We start from the raw sequence: 17,614 nt of genomic DNA, 5'->3' as shown, positions 1-17,614 counted from the left end.
ACTAAGCCCTCTCGAGGGCTTGCTTAATTATAAGACCCTTGGCTCGGTGGGACTGCATTGAATAGAAGGCCTATTCCTATGAACATGTCAAAGATGTTGGAAGGTTTGTCTCTCTCCCACTATCTCATTCCTAATAGGGATTGGCATCTTAGTTTATTAGCTTTCTTTCTCCCTGATGAGGTGGTGCGAGAAATTTCAGCTGTACCAATTCCTAGAAGCATCTGTTCTGATATTTTAGTCACATGAATTTCGTGAATTGAAAATTTGGGCAAGTTGACTCAGCTCTTTTTTCCGATAAAAGGTTTCTCCCGAGCCCCCTTCCAAAAGGAATAGAAGGCGCAAGCTAGACCTATTCAATAGATCAAGTCTAGCTTTGCCAACTATTTGAAAAGGAAGATTCAAACAGGAAACTAATTCAACGGAAAAGAAAGCTAAGCTCAAGACAGGACTAGAGGAGTGGGCTCCACTCCGTGAGATCTTGTTTCCCCCTCCCCGGTAGATCTATCCTCATCTCTACGGTTCCCAGTACCCACTCAGTTGCTCCAGTCACGCCTCTCGGATTCACTCCTCGAGGCTAGGAACAGTCCTGCGGCACTGGGTTGATACGGACTAAAGTCCATGTCTCCCCTATGCGGGGCATACGGCTGCTAACTCTACTTAAGCAGCCTAGAACCCTGGACTGCGGGTTTCGCTCTTACCCATGAAGGGATAAGAGCTCAGAGCCCTGGCTTTCCTGACTAGAGCTGATTCGTGGGTCCTGTTCTCCTACGTTCTGAGGAACGATCTACCTCCGTTCCTTCCCTTCAACAACATCCCTCTCCATTCTGGATAAGGGAATTGAAGGACTTAAATGAGAGAATAAGGCAAGCCCAAGCATTTTCAATTCCTAATTTAAGTATATATATACCTTTCCGGGCAGCAGAGCAGAGGGAGAGGAGCCCTCGTCCATACGATGGCCGGGAATAGAGGGGGAAGCTAATTACACTATTTGGTTTCCTAACATAGGACTGAGCATGTCTCAAGGGACTGAGACATGCACTAACAAGGCTCATGCGTAAAGGGATGCCACCTCTAAGGGTGCAGACTTTACAACAGGAAAGGAACAGATTTGGGATCTTACCCTTGTCGAGTCTGGTCGCCCAGGGCGCTTAGTCAAGGTACCGATGCCAGAGGTACCGATCTAAGCTTTCCCTATTAAAGGGAATTCCTCCTAACATCGGAAACTCTATTTATTTGGGATCGGTCTTCCTCGTTCGTTCCCTCAAGTGATCTATCCTTCCAAGCGAGCCTGTGCTCGGGGAGCACTCCTTCTATCATTCATAAAATATGCTTATCTCTTCTTGGTCGTAAAGCTTCGCTTTGCTTTCATTTACCGAAAATGCCATTGGAGTTTCCAGCTGGGAGGCGCAGTCTCGTACAAGCAACTTCTCTTCCTCTTTCGAAAAGTAGCAAAGCGGTGTCAGGTTGGAAGCCCGCGGGCCAGTCTGTTCTAGCGCCTCATTCTTTACATCCTTGCATTACTCTCTTCCTTTCCTCCTTGCCCTAACTTGAACTGGCTGAAACTAAAATGGCCGGACTTTCTAATGATGGCACTGGCTTGGCTGGATCGACATGAACTTCTATTAGGACAGCAACTGTTTTGCCCCCTGTCGAACTTTGACTGAGACATAGCCTTGCTGCTGCGGGGCAACTGACTTCTAATTCTAGTTACTGTCCTTCTTGTTCATGTAGTGCCTGCCTCTCTCCAAAACTCCTTCCCGCACTTGATTGAGCAAAAGATGCAGCTTCACTAATTGAGTTAGGCATGTGCACTTCCACTGTAGCTCTAAGTTCATTCTTCAGACCAAAAAGAAATTGTGTCACCAGCAGCAGTCCTCTTACATTCAGATCATACAATTTAACCTAGCGGAGCGGATTCAACTACTTAAGATATTCTTCCTCAGAGCCAGTCTGCTCTCTATCATCATCTATCGTCTAAATAAGTAAATAATGACACTGATATAGATCTTGTTGAGGACCCCCATCCAAGCCATAGGAAAGAAAGCCACTGGAGTGCGACGCTCAAAGCAAAAGTTAGTAATAGGGAAACAAGGTTCTATTAGGCTTGTAGGGTTGCTGCTCTTCAAAAGACGAGGTCTAGTGGAAGAGGCGGGTCGGGCAAGTTGAGTACTCAGATTCGGCGCTTGCTTGACATCTCTCTTTGAATCTGAAACCTGACATGACCATTGATTCCGCCTCCATTGCTGGAAAGGATAACGATGGATCTTTAGCTAGCTCACACGGCTCGCAGAAAGACTCCAAAATCCATCCCGAGCTTTTTTATTCCACCTATCCCTCCTCTCCAATCCTCGATCAAACTAGCCTTCCCCAGCAAGAAAACATATCCGCTTTAGCAACAAAGCGCTCATCCCTTGCTTGTTCTTGAGCGCGCAAGGCGCTCAAGACGGTGATTCTTGCTTAAAAAGGGCTAAAGCACTCCAGCTTCGAAGCTGGAGTTTGGAACTTCAAAACTACAGGTTTTAGCCCTCCTGCTGGGTGGGCGCTTCCTTCGTCTATCGTATGTCTCGCTTGGCTTCGTCCTGAACCAAGGAGGCATGATGGCGGGCGCGTGCGTGTGCCGACTGCAGAGACTACAAGCCGACGCCGGAAGCGACTCGCTTCTATTCTCGATTGGATATAGATGGGGAATCTCTATAGATCGTCTTTTTTCGACAACCTCTCTAAAACACATAAGAGAAAATTGCACTTCACGGCACGGCAAAAAAAAGAGCTTCGCTCGGTTGGCCCTCCTAGGCGGAATCAATCTTACCTTATAGGGCACAAAGGTATATTTACCATACGAGATGTGTGCACCTACTAAAGGGAACAGAAAGATCTTGGGCACAAATACTCCACTTTTCACGAAAGACATAGATTCACCAATGATTGGTTGGACTAAATACTACAATTATTTGCTCAGAAGAAGGAAAGTTGGCTATGAGAATGATTTCTCGTACGTAGTCTTTCCTCGGACCATTCCAATAGGATGCTCAGAGGTGGGTGGAGAAAAAGCTCAAAAGGCATACTTCCTGCGCTTTCAGAGGATCTAAATCAGTCTTCATCCTTTCGCTTTTCAAAGCCCCTCGCAATAAATATGTAAATTCGTTTCGCAGAAATTCATAGATTTCTGATCTCCTCGAAAGAAAATGAGTTTGATCAGCAACACCGGTCTCCGCAGCACCAGGATAAAGACCTTCTTTTTACCCATAACCTTTCTCTGCAGCATTGGAACCAAGATCGAGCTTGGCATAGTTACGAGGTTCCTGTTCTATTTAACTAATACTAACTGAAGCTAACCGGAAGCTTTCTTCTCATGCGACTCTTGGATCGAAAAGAGGCTGCTGGACTGGACCACGGCTGAAACTGCCAGGCACGGACTAAAAGCTTTTATCAGGGATTCCTGAGTCAAACGACTACCATACATAGCATAGAGCTGGAAGCTGCACTAGTGTACAGAGAAGACTGGATGTGAACACGGGCGGACATTGGCTATGTATGGGGCACTCACTAATCACTATTAGCAGGAAACAACTAGCAGAAAGAAAGATGAACACACTTTCACTCCTTGCTCTTCAGCATGTACTCACACGAGGGACTCTCAAATCTCTATTTTAGACCATAATCTTTCGATCCCTTTACCGAAGTGATTGATAGCAGGGCTCCAAAATCATAGGGCTTCTTCTATTTTTAGTGTGAACTCACTTCTATTCTATATCAAGATAGGGGCTTTAGTACTTGGCTGACCGCCCGATGGAAGACCTGGTTCTACCACACAAGGGCAGCTTTCGTAGTCTAGGATTATTTTCCTCATATGTAATTTCACCTTAATGTGGAAATGTCCGATCTTATTCCAAAATAGAAGGTCTTCATGAAGGTCTGTCTTGTTTCAGGAATATAGGTACCAAAGTTCAATAGCGGTAGGTACCAAGGAGAGGACGAGTCAGGGCCGATTGACAAGACTAGCTAGGCTGACCTTCCAGCCATACTCCATTCAATATCAAACGGAAGTGCTAAAGGTTTCATGTGATGCTGACCTCAATGAACCAGACCTCGAGAATTCATTCATCCCTTCGCTCCGAGGATTGGTCGAGTACTTGGCCACATGCATGAGTAGGCCTGTTGCCAGGATGTCCCATTAAAAAGGCAGGTCCCATATTTGAAATACAAAAATAAGATCAGATAGCGCTCAAGAGGTTTTTCTCCATACGAGAAATCCTTCACTCACAGGGAATTCAAATAGATGTGTTGAAGATCATCAAAGAAAGGAAAAAGACTGAATTCGATCCATCTCCTCCCTTTTCTTTAAACCAAGAGCTACTACTCCCTTTTCTTTTTTTATGTAATTTCAATACGATTTCGTTTGTGTTCATGTTTTCAATTTAGAACCCCGCGGAAGTGAATAGAAAAAAAGCAAAATACCCCTGTGATACGTCTTCCTTTACCTATTTCTAGATTGATTGATGTTCAATGGAGGGAAACTTGCCATTCCTTCTTTCCTTTGAAATTTTACATTTTTTGATTATGAACTAATTATATCCTTTTTGTTCCCATCGAGCTTTCTTGCCTAGTGACTAAGGATTTTCACACTTGTTGTGTCTATAAAAGATTTTCTCATAAAACACTAACAGAAGTGTTAGAGGGATTCACTTTCGATAAGAATCCAAAAGCAAGTTCCCTATACTACCTTCTTTCCCTCCTCTGTTTCTGTCTTTAAGAGGCAGTGCATCCGGCAGGAATCGAACCTACTTTTTGACCCATTTTGCCTTTCTAGGTTGGTGGGCGCTTTCACCATTCAGCCATGGATGCTTTAGCGAGTGAACTAGGTTTTTATTTGAGAGCGAACTAGGTTTTTAGTGGTATTCCTTCTCGAGCTTCTATTTCTTCCGTTAAGGGAGATTCGGGAAAAGATGGAATAGGAAGACGTGTTTCCAGAACGAACAAGATACGGGTAGAGAAGGGGAAGTTAGCAAAGTTAGACAAGATTGGAATGGGCATAGGAACATGTATTGATGTATCAGATCGGCTAATGCTCCCAGGTTGATGCGATGTATTCCACTAGTTGACTGGAGACTTTATTATTGGTATATCGATCGGTCCAGCATGGATTGAAATAGGAGCCGGTTCGACAGGAAGCTTTTGAAAACGCAGTGCACCCAGGTAAATAAGGAACAAGATGAATACAGAAGTTAAACGAGCATCCCACACCCGAAAGGTACCCCACATAGGCCTTCCCCGAAACCCCCCAGTCACTAACGTAAACAAAGTAGAAAAAGCACCAATTTCTGTACCGGTTCCGGAAGAGCGAAGAAAAATGGGATGCTTTGTTAATGGGAACAAGGAACTGTTTATAGCTGTCGCGATAGAAATAACTATACTCATCCGAGCCGCAGGAACATGTACATATGAAATACGAGAATTTCCACCTTGTTGAAGATCTGGTGGTGCTACCCAAAGACTTAAATGAATAGCCATCGCTGTTAAGAACAACCAAGATCCAATGAGAATTTGCGCGTAGCTTTTTGTCTTTGACATAAAAAAATAAGGTTGTAATAACGAAACTGACATTTTATTTTCCTTGCCTTGCAAGTGGAACAAGAAAGACTATATAGTTATTTTGATTCTATAAACAATCAAAGGATTTCGCATGCTTTCCATGGAATGACGGAATTCCCCTTGCTTAGTTTTCGCTCCGCTCGTGCATGGCACTCCTTCCTTGCTCGATAGAGCTCTTTGAATCCGCTTCAACTAAATGCGTAAAATAGAGTAATTTCTTCAAAAGCCAGTTTCTTTTGAGAAGGCAGGAGGCCCATAGCGAGTTACAATAGTGCCAGTTCTTGTACGGGATGCCATAATTCCGGTAACCTCGACTGCTCTAAGAATGATCCGGGCTAGCCGGGCACATCACATCAAAGTTAGGTCATTTGTCAAAAACATGGCAAATAGCTCAGTTGGTTTGGTAAGGGAGCTATTCTCTCACTTAAACCACTCCCATATTAGGTATTCTATCTCGTCTTAAAGTTCCCCCGCATTACCCATAACTTACCACCTATATCTCCGAAACTCAAATCGCAAAATGACAATGCTTTCGATAGTCTGTACTAAATTACTTTGTACGATGCACATCTCGGCCGTCGGGTAGCTGATCACCATTTCAAAGTCTATATCTGTGGTTCAAGAAATGGAATTGCTATTCTCGATTCAGACAAGACACTGATTTGTTTACGAAACGCTCTTTATTTTATAGGATCTCCCAGTCGTCAAAAAGGTCGTTCCTTCTTTTTAAAGACCAATCATTTATTTATTTATGAGATAATGGAAGAAATGGCAAGCTATTTAAGAAGCTATTTAACAAATGTGAATTCTCATTGTTTTGATGATTCTCAATGGAAGATCGGGGCGTTTTTGACCAATTCTTTTGCAAATAAAAAAATTCCGTTCAAGAAAGAAGAAGATCAATTTTGGGTTGAACCAACAACCTGATTGTGTGGTTATTTCCTCACAGCCTCTTGATGCAAAAAACCTATTCTTTCAAGGAAAAGACCTTTCTAATTCAGTGTAGTTTTTCACTGACTATTCTAGTGTAGTTTGACTCAAGTATGCGTTTTCATAAGTCTTAGATTGCATGCATTTCTTAAACAGTATTGCACACTACTAACTAAAAAACTAGTACTTTACTGACCGGAAGTTAATAAGTATATAATATGCAAACAATCCCTCGCTTGGTAGTTTCCTTTCTTTCCTACCACGCAATCAATCTCTTGCTTACTTAAAACTCTAGTTTTGTCGGACAACCATGCTTCTTTCTTATAGCAAAGTGCTGAATCCATAAGCTTTCTTCGGAGCCTACCACCAATCAAATTAGTTAATTAATTCCTTAACTACCTGGCTTGCAGAGAATAAAGTAGGCTTTGGCTGAGATACGTAAAGGAGGAATAGTCAACCATACTTTGAATGTGCTTTGAGCAGACAGATATGTAGGTTGCTAGGAAGGAGGTAAGCGCTTGTCTTTTTGATGTCAAGAAGTAAGAAGAGGTAAAACTCCTAAAAAACAACTTGATCTATGTTGAAAGTTTATGTCAGCAAGCAAAGAGATTGCCTAGGGCGAAAGAAAATAAAAAAGATAATAAGAAAATAAGTGTTTCAAGCCTAAGCAAAAGATAGAATGTTGTATTGCCATAACCTATGTACTTAAGCGAACTAGCGAAGAAAGGCGAAGAATGGCTTTGTTCAAGCCCAAGTCAAAATCTATCTCTGATAAAGCATTCAATCTTTCATCTTTATATTCATTATCTGCAAGTTTCGAGTCCTTCTTTGACTTTCTCCTTCCGGCACTTTTTAGTCATAGTAAAGATGTGATGTAAGGATCAAGAGTGTTTTTCTCAATTGGTAAAGTCTCTCAGCCTTGCAAAGTGGAAAAAGAGATGGGCGTCGGATCCATGTTTGCTAATCCCGAGCTTGAAGAGAAGTGAATGCCCGTGGGGAAACGAAGAAGGCCTAGGGTTATCTATTGAAAACCATGCATGCCCAGATCTATTACGAAAGTTGGAAAAACACAATGGCCAAATGCACTTATTTACTTTTCCTTTTCAGCTTCGGAGTTGCAAACCGGCAGACCTTACTTTCTGAAAAAGACAGAAGTACGGAAACTGATCCTATTTCAGATCTAGAATTGCATTCAAACTTAGGCCGTTTTGAATTGACATAGCTTGACCTGTGAACTCTCAACGCGTACGACAGTTGCTTCGACAAACATTCGATAGACTAGCTTTCGAAGTGCTACGATCCTATCGAGTAAAATCATCCCCTGGGGATAACGGCCAGTGCAAGGCTACCCGCCTTACCACACTTTCCCTGAATGTAAGTTGCTCAGTCAACCAGGAAGATCATGGCAGCTAGACTAATTTGAGATTAGATCAGTGTCATCTGTAGCTCCCTGGTAATGAACTGAAAAAGAGACCGCTCACCGCTGAGAACAAGACGACATAGGTTGTGGTTCTTCTCCAGTGTAGGCTAGCTGCTGGAACCCACCGAGTTCAAATCCGAGTTAGGAAATTAGACTCTGTGATACAGACCTTACTTTCTAAAAAAGACAGAAGTACGGAAACTGATCCTATTTCAGATCTAGAATTGCATTCAAACTTAGGCCGTTTTGAATTGACATAGCTTGACCTATGAATCTCAGCACGTACGACAATTGCTTCGACAAACATTCGATAGACTAGCTTTCGAAGTGCCACGATCCTATCGAGTAAAATCATCCCCCGGGGATAACGGCCAGTGCAAGGCTACCCGCCTTACCACACTTTCCCTGAATGTAAGTTGCTCAGTCAACCAGGAAGATCATGGCAGCTAGACTAATTTGAGATTAGATCAGTGTCATTTGTAGCTCCCTGGTAATGAACTGAAAAAGAGACTGCTCACCGCTGAGAACAAGACGACACGGGTTATGGTTCTTCTCAAGTGTAGGTTAGCTGTTGGAACCCACCGAGTTGAAATCCGAGTTAGGAAAACTCCTTCCTTGCTCGATAGAGCTCTTTGAATCCGCTTCAACTAAATGTGTAATTCTGATGTGAATGAGGGAGGTTGTCTGCCCGGGTAGGGGTGACTGGAACCCTCCCAAGTCATCGCTCAAGAAAGCACCACAGTCACACGAGAAATAGTTTGGACTATGACGAAGACGAGCAAGCCTTTGTTGGGGAGTGATCGGGGAAGAGTCGAGTACAAGAGGAAGGTGGAAGGAAGAAAGCGCCAGAAGCGCCAGGTGCGAAGATAGACCATCAAAGAACTCTACAGCAGAGCAAAAAAGAGAAAGGCAAGGCTCGCAAAGAACAAAGGCTCAACCATCAGATCCAACACAAAGCCCTCAAGATATTTAGAGGCTTGGACTAATCTCTCTAGTAAAAGAAAGGAAGCACAATGGGTGTTGCTCTATTTCTTATTAGTGAGGTATTCTTCTTCATTTCAGTATTATGGGCATTCTTCCATTCTAGTCTGGCACCAACAGTCAAACTAGGAGCTCAACGGCCACCTGTTACTACGAACTTGTTTTCATCTGGCAGATAAGCTTTTGAGAAGAGACCACTTTGATAACGAGCTTTCGGGTTGCCGTATTGATACCGCCCTTCGAGGGAACAGGAGAATAGCATGCATGGGAGAAGGATTAAGGGAAAGGTACCCACCTTTTAACGGGAGAAAGGTTGCTTATGTGAAAACTTCCCTTATGGTTTAAAGTTCAAATATATCAGGTGCCTATGTTGTTGATACACCGAAAGATACAAACGCTATGCTCCAATGCGGGATGAGGGCCAACGATTGTGATGAGTGGGGACCTTAGAGCTGAAAACCTACATACAGTGACCCTTATGGGCAGCGCCCTGGGCTGGCTATGTACGAGACATCAAACCATCTCCCGGGTCCAAAGTTTCCATTTCCAGGCCTGATAGTCTTCAACTGAAAAAAGTAGGGCGGAGAACTAGTAAGAATTGTGCCTACCATTCAATTCGTGACATGGATGATCCGCCGACGGAATCGATTAGGTGAAACGGCTCTGCAAAGTTTGTTTGTTCATAAAGGCTGCATGCAGCCATGCAATTCGTACTGCATGGCGATATTACTCTACCACTCTATAAATGCTATATAGATATCTTCACTTCATCACAAAGAAATTGAGTACTAGCACGCATTGCTATGGATGCTGCAACCGCAAACAGGCTTTCTGCAATTGCTACCGAAATGGAGCAACTGCAAAATGAGATTGAAGGGCACCGTAGAGTGCTAAACAACCAGTTGACAAGTGTTAGAACAATGGATCCTGCAAAGAAAGAAGCGCGCATTCACGCTACCAGAGAGCGCATAGAGGGTTTGGAGGAGAGGCAGGAAGCGCTGCGGGTGGAGCAGCAAGTGCTCTTTATTCGTCTAGCATCTCGCTAGAATAGAAGAGTCCGTAGACTCTTTTTAGTTTTCTAAGGTTGGTTTAAATTAAATAAGTGTCTGGAGACATTTGTTTTCATGTCAGGTGTTCTTTGTCTTAGTTTGATTCCGATATACTCCTATGCTAAGTGTCTTTGTTTGGTTTGATTTCTTGTGTTTGCATGTATGGGCTAGCCGTCGGTGTTCAATGCTTATGTTCACTCTGCAAATTGAGCTAGTTCCAATTTGGATTTGCCAGCTACTTGTTTCATGGCTTTAATTTGAGCCGCGGATCCTACTCTGGAAACTGAAATACCCACATTAATAGCGGGTCGAATTCTGGCATGGAATAGATCCGCAGATAAGAATATTTGTCCATCTGTAATGGAGATTACATTAGTAGGAATGCGCCTTCCCAGTAAGGAAGAGGATAAAAAGGTGTTGTCATCTATCTCGACCTATTTCCCGAGGCGTTCGAAATGAAGACCGGCTCAGAGAATCACTGGCGTGCTTTCTATCCCCCATCGTTTCGCCAACAAAGAAGTCATCCTTGACTTGACTATTGACCATTCCATCCCTACCGAGCCACCTCTTCGAAGTATTTACCTCTGCCTTTCTTTTTTGAGAACATACCCTTCAAATCAAAAAGAAAAAAAGAAAGAAAAGTTCCTCGTCTGTGATTTAATCGGCCCTAAGGGAGTTTACTCGACCCATTCTCCAGTCTCTCGCACTGCTCAAGTGTGCGACTCCGTATGAGGACCTCCTTCCCTTTTTCTCTGACCACTCTACGTTCACACAGTTATCAAAGCGGAGGAAGGGCGGGCGGCAGGTACCACGAGCCCTCTGTCCACACATCTATCAAGAAGCAAGTGTAGTTCACCGGTTCCACCGAATGCTCCTATCTCTCGGCAAAGTTCGTGTGAGTGTGCAGTTATGCTTCGGATGCTTCGCCATGGAATAGATCGATTCAGTTCCCCTTATTTTCAGGTGCACTCGCTTTGTATCTCCGACACACAAGGAAGGACACGGTGGGAAGAAAGCTGCCCTAGCCTCTGTCCGGTTAATCATTTCGCTGGCATCTTGCATTCACGCCTCCGTTTGACTGCCGCTCGGAAATGTAGTTGTAGATACGTGAGTCTTAGTGGGTCGTTGGATCCACCTCTTATCTCCTTCTACGACATGCTATAGTCGTCGCCATATTCAATATGTCACTTAGTCATATCTGCCTCGCAGTGGGTCAGCACCTCCGAAAGAAAGGGAGGGAGGACTTCATTCAGTGACTCCGCGATCGCCCTCTAAACGATCAAAATAAGGTAAAGCTTGAAGATAAGTTTTGTACTCGATTAATTTCTCAGTCCCTCTAGTCGGGTGGGCACCGGCCGGCCGGATCCCCCTGAAAACCGTACGTGCGGGTCTCCCCGCATGTGGCGCACGCCATTTGAGGTGGCCCAGCCCAGCATTCATTCACAAATTCTGTAGTGAAATTGAGACTACTCGACCTCGTTAGCTAATTCGCGTGTAGGCAGCGTTGTCTTAATACCGTTGACTGTATCTATTCATTGATACATTGGCTCGCTCCCCCCCCCCCCTATTTTTTCAAGAATGAATGAGCCACTCGGACCTTCCATTTCCGTCAAATGACCTGGCTTCCCCTGGCTCTTCCATCGTCCGGGCTCCCTTTCCTCCCTATGCTCCCCTGGCGCAGGCCCACCACGCTTCGCGCCTGCGGCGTTTTCGCCAGACGGTCTTTGCCAGTAGTGCCATCCTCCCCGTAGGCTTTCTGTATGGGTGGGTTGTCCCTTGCTGCTATGTTCTGTTAGGCGCTATGAATTAAAGGAAATTCAGTGGTTGACTTGGACAGCAGGCGGGTTACACGTTCCACTGTGCCGAGATGTGAGGTGCAGGTGGTGATGATCACCCCGGGGTATGCGCTAGCGCCCTTGACGGGCACTCCAGGACCCGCCTACGCTCGTGAAAACCCAGGTCGGTCCTCCGACCAGATGTGTGGATAACGAGGCCACCTTCACAACCTTCTCCCTTCTATCTTTATCCAAAGTCAGGTAGGGCAGTTCGCTTGAGTTGCCCAATTGTCCCTTTGCCCGGTGCTCATGACGCGCTACAAAACCTCCACCGTGCTAGCAGCATAGGAGCCTACTCAGCGTCAGCGGCTTCGTGCCGCACTGGAGTGATCCAATATGTGGTTCCGCATGTTCCACCACTTCTCCGTTCATTTCGAATACTGATCGTGAAACACCATGAGCAGCAGGATGTTGAGGTCCGGAATTCAAAGTGAAATTCTTGATTTGCCCGTTCCTAGTCGTCATGGGAAAGAAATAAGAAAGAGATTATTCCCCTAGAGCTTGTCCAGTACCACTAGTACTCAAAATGCATCTCCGCGCGTCTACCTGGCGCTTTTATTAGCCGCCTTGCATGCAAGCGAAGCGCTATTGGCGGCAATTAATAGCTCACTAAGCGATTATTGATGCAGTCAGTCAGTGCCCTCGATTATTCTATTCCTGATAGAAGGATCATGGCGCCCCGGAAGCATTCCATCCAGCAGCAGCATCTCCTTCAACCACGCGAGGACAAAACTGATGTTAGCTACATTCGAGCATTCACCGCACAGAGGCAATCTCGAACACTACCTATGATAATAAATCCAAAGGAAAGGTCAACAAAATGATTCAATCTGACTTTCTCGGTATTCTGGATTGAGTAAAAAAGGGATATATGAAGTTCAAGGCCTTGCCAAAACCGCCAGTTTTTGGCCGGTACTCCAGAAAATGCAGCAATTAACGGCTAAATACATCATATTGGAGCTGTTGAGAACAGTATGTGAATACTTATTATAGTATTTGGCCAAGTTATAATCACTGATCAAATCATAATGACAATCAAAGCTATTAACTAGAAGTAGTTTGACTTTAATAAGCAGCTATTCCTCAAAACAAAGCTAATATGTAGCAAATAACATGAATCGTATTTTCGACTAAAATTAGAAAATAGGAAGGGGCATCCTTCCTAGGTGGAAAAGACGTGTGTGACTAAAACCAGGAGGAGAAATCCATTTTCAAATGGCGACAGAAAGAAAGGAATCACGAAATAGAAGAAAAAGTGCACTGTGCTGGCAAATGTGGAGAATAGCCATCCATCTTTCATCAATGAAATTGTTCCGTATGGGTAGCAAATACACATATCAGAAGAGCCAACCCGAAAGCACTTGCTTCAAAGAAGCAGCAGTTACCAAGAAATTCCTGTTTCAAGTCAGTATATCTCGATAGAACCAATTCCAATCCAGGTAGTGTGAACAGAGGATGTGGAATTTCTGTTTCCTTGCCTTGTCAAGCATTTCATCTGACACTCTATCTATACTATAGCTAGATCAATTCCTATTCTTTCTTCCAGGCGACTTTACTCCAAAGAATTTTGCCTTCTTATCTTGACTCGATCTCATGAAATTGGATTGATTGGCACACCGCACATCTGGCATTCGCTTCTCCTATCTATCTCTTCCAACTAAGCTGATCACTGGAAAATATGAAATCCTGCAAGCAATCATTCCAGAGCCAACTACGAAGATACCTGGTCTTCCACTCTGTTCACTGGAGGAAAGACAAGAAATTAAAGAATTCTCCAAAGGAATTGGCTCTACCGGAACAGAGGAATTGGCTCTCTCCTTCGCTCGCTGGGTAAGCATAGAATGCACACCAGTTTGGTATCAAAGCGTATCTACTTGAAAAGGAGACTACTTGAACAGATGAAATGGAAGGAAGAAACGAAAGTTCGATCTACCAACGTAGAGTCCGCCCCTCCCAAGAAGTAGAAATTTGCTACTTTGGCTCATGAGTTGGTAAGTCTGTCTATGAAGTTCAGTGCCCAGAAAAGAGAAAAAAAGACCAAAACAAGCTTTTTCAAGCTCTACAAGTCCTATATATATAGTGTTCCACTAGATAGCCATGTTAAACTAGTCCAGTCTTGCCGAGTGGCCTTATCTTCTGGTTACCTGGTCCGGTACTTCTACTTCGAGAGTGAGTTAGTAAACAAGATCAACTTTATGATCCATTTTGAGAAATTGCAACCAAAGAATCAGAACGAGTGGGTCTAGAGTCCATCCTCACACAGTTGAAATGCTGCTTCTCCCTTCTCTTTTCCAAAAGAAAGTGGATCTCATAGCCTCTGAGAATTCGAAAAGTAGGTCTCAGTCTCATTGTCATGACCAATGCTCCTAATGAGGGTGACTTTCCCATAGACCAACCTCCCGTTGGCGGACTACCAAACCTCCAGCAGGAAATGGCGCACGCCGCCCATCCCGAAGACATAATTGCAGAGTTGACTTCCAAGGTTGAAAGAGTATTTCACGAAGTAGGCACTCCTCTTCCTTTAGAGGAAGGTGAATCTGCGTGATCGTTCACTGAAAATCATGTATTGTGGAATAGTGAGGGAGGAGATACTCTTCAACAAATCTTCTCCGATTATACGGAAGCCGGGGATGCAAGCGAATTCATCGCAATAGCCACCAATCTGGCGCAGCGGTTTCGCCACGCCGAGCTCGGTGAACCGGATTCTCCCGACCCCGATGCGCCTTTGGAAGAGCAGGAGGCTCATTCCACGGGATCCCCTGAAAGCACAAAAGCAAATGATGGGTCGAACGAGGCAGGCCCTTCTTCTTCGCGGAAGCGTAATAGGTGGGATGATGATTCGGGGTCCGAAGATGATGATTCGGGGGGGGGGGCCGGGGAATCTCCAGATCCAGTGGAAATCGTTTACGAAGGGGATGCACAAGGGTAGAACTGGGAGGGGAATTAGGTTGGCCGCCAACTTCGCCTACCTTTCTATCTGAGTTCTTCCCTCTTGATGCTTTCGAACGACTCCTAAATTTCACAAAATCCTTTTTTCTTATTTGAAATCCAAATCGAAATGCCTCAACTTGATAAATTAACTTATTTCTCACAATTCTTCTGGTTATGTCTTCTCCTCTTTACTTTTTATATTCTCTTATTTAATAATAATAATGGAATACTTGGAATTAGTAGAATTCTCAAACTACGGAACCAACTGCTTTTGCACCGGGGGGCGAGATCCGGAGCAAGGACCCTAAGAATCTGGAAGATATCTCGAGAAAAGGTTTTAGCACCAGTCTCTCATATATGTACTCCAGTTTATCCGAAGTATCCCAATGGTGTAAGACCGTTGACTATTTGGGAAAAAGGAGGAAAATCACTCTGATCTCTGATTTCGGAGAAATAAGTGGCTCACGAGGAATGGAGAGACAGATTCTCTATTTGATCTCGAAGTCCTCATATAACACTTCTTCCAGTCGGATCACTTGTTAGAAAAACATAATGCTCACACATGTTCCACACGGGCAAGGAAGCATAATATCATGAAAGCCGTCTGATAATCTTTCTATAGGTTCCCCGAAGAGAATGGAAAAATCACAAAAACACTTTCTATATGTTCTGTTATTTCGAGATTCGAAGAAGCAAGCAAGTTTTTCATATAGCTGTTTCCTGTGTAGTGATCTCTGTTCGTGGAGATCATGAGGCCCCTGATACCCTGTAGTACGGGGGGGTAGAAGAGTGGGCGTGTGGGCTTCTATCAAAAGAGGAAAAGATACCGCTATCGCTATGCTCATATCTCCCTTCCCTCCTCCAGGTGAGAAGCTGGTGTTGAGAAATGACATCCAATCTTTTGGTATCGATCATATATTCTAGGTGGATCACTTTTTTTCTTCAACTGAAATGGGCTGATCTAGTGTTTTTAAATGACCTTCCCCGATCAGAGAAGGGCAAGAACTCCCTTGAACAGTGAGGAGCACAACGATTTAAACGATTTGTGCTCTGAGCGATACAGCTTCTGTAAAGGAGTACAAGGTGATGTGCTAATAAAAGGAGAAATGAGATAAGGAGCAGTAAGGAGGATAAAAGAAGTAGAGTTAGGTTCTTGTGTGTAATCGATATGTCTTCTGGGAGAAAACCCTCTATGAACACAACTATCCGAACACCTATAGCTAGCTTGCTTTAGCTCCAACTACTGCTAGCTTTACCTGCAACGCAACTATCTTCCGAAAAACGAGTTGTTCGTTGCCCGACGCGGCTCTGGCTCTGCCTGCCTGGCACTAAAGCATCTACAGATTGAGGATTTGCCTATGTACCATCATCCGTCCTCTAAGTAATATTATTCTTCCTCTAAGGTTCCCCCTCTAAGGAGGGTTATGTAGTATTTAGCTTACAAGGATTGACTCGACACCATCGATGCGTAGTCTATCAATCAATTTAATGGGACTTATTTATATGCCTGTTACGAGGGGAATCTGCCTGTTATTCAATCTATCTCTTCAATCTGCTTACTGGTTTCCTTCTCGGCCAATAGAACATCTATTGCTTCCTAATCTGGAACTGAACTAAACAAAAATCTTGGTCAAGTATTGGGAAAAGGAAAGAGGCCCTTTTCTTTTTCAAAACTAAGGAGGAGATGTGCATAGCGTTGTAAAGATCAGCAGAAGAGGAAGGGTGCAGTTAAGTTACAACATCTTCTGTTTCCAAGTCGATAGGCTTCTTTTGATAAAGGAAACTATTCCTCTGCTCGCTATACTCAAACCCTTGCCATTTCCTCTATTCCCGTTGAGAAAACAATTGATTGACCATTTTAGGACCTATTCTTTAGAATATAGAGGTATCGAAGATCTAGAAACGATGCGATGACTCCAGTTCGATCCTTTTCCGATGAAATGAATGAATTACCATGCTTTCCGCCGGCTGATAAAGAACTTTTTGATGATCGATTGCTTCACCCATGATCATTAAACCTGGCGGCTGCTTGCTCTTTGATTAGTGATTCACCGGCCACTAGATCGATGAAGAATCTCTCAAAAATCCGCTTTTTGATCAGTGATTCACCAGCCACTACATTCTTGGATCCCACCTTATTCTCAAACCTGGTGGCGATAAAAATAGATGTGTTGACTTGATTGAAGTAAAATGTGCGAGTGAAGGCTGCACACTTAATTCGGAATAATATTAACCGTCTATAATTAATATTGAGCCCCCAATAGAGAAGGACGATGTGGAAAGGGATTTCAGCCAGTGCTTGCCTATTGCTGGGCTGGTTGTTTTGTCACGGTCCGATTAGTAGAAGGTGAGTGAGTAAGACGAGGCCCCCGAAGCGTAATGTAGAGCTATACTGCTCTTGTTTTTCCTTCCGCCCTGCTTAGGAGAACTTTGTCTAGAACCCACTTTAGCTAGCTTTCAAGGATACCATTACAGATGAGTGAAGCGAGTATACCGTTTCCGGAGCTCCTGAGGTAGCGCGGTAGCGGAAGCCCTTACTAGTTCAAGCAGTTCCAATTCCTATCCTGCTTCACCGCTTACACCACACTCTATTGGTTCACCTTGTGGTGCCTTTCGATCAAGGTCTACTTTGGTTGATCCACTTTCTTCTACAGCGCGTTATCCGCATCGAAGTTAGCCAAGTTCCTACCGCTTCTTGATATTATGGATTTTGCAATCCCTGAACGCCAGTGCTTCTACAACCAACGGATACTATTTAACATAAATAATAAGTAGAAATGGACAAATGAGTGTGGCTACACAGAATGAGGAAAAAAACATGGTGGTACCAGCATTGCGTATCACTCACTATGCTTTATGTAATATGGCTTAAGCAA

At 44.0% G+C, this 17,614-nt stretch overlaps 2 pseudogenes; one reads left to right on the top strand and one right to left on the bottom strand.

Moving 5' to 3' along the window:
• Positions 1–4,577: 4,577 nt before the first annotated feature.
• On the bottom strand, positions 4,578–5,758 carry LOC123044955 (putative cytochrome c biosynthesis ccmC-like mitochondrial protein; annotated as a pseudogene).
• Positions 5,759–14,736: 8,978 nt separating this feature from the next.
• On the top strand, positions 14,737–15,430 carry LOC123044956 (putative ATP synthase protein YMF19; annotated as a pseudogene).
• The last annotated feature ends 2,184 nt before the right edge of the window (positions 15,431–17,614 follow it).

The sequence above is a fragment of the Triticum aestivum genome, chromosome 2B (assembly GCF_018294505.1).
Source record: "Triticum aestivum cultivar Chinese Spring chromosome 2B, IWGSC CS RefSeq v2.1, whole genome shotgun sequence".
Classification (NCBI taxonomy): Eukaryota; Viridiplantae; Streptophyta; class Magnoliopsida; order Poales; family Poaceae; genus Triticum; species Triticum aestivum.
This window is presented reverse-complemented; position numbering and strand designations above follow the sequence as displayed.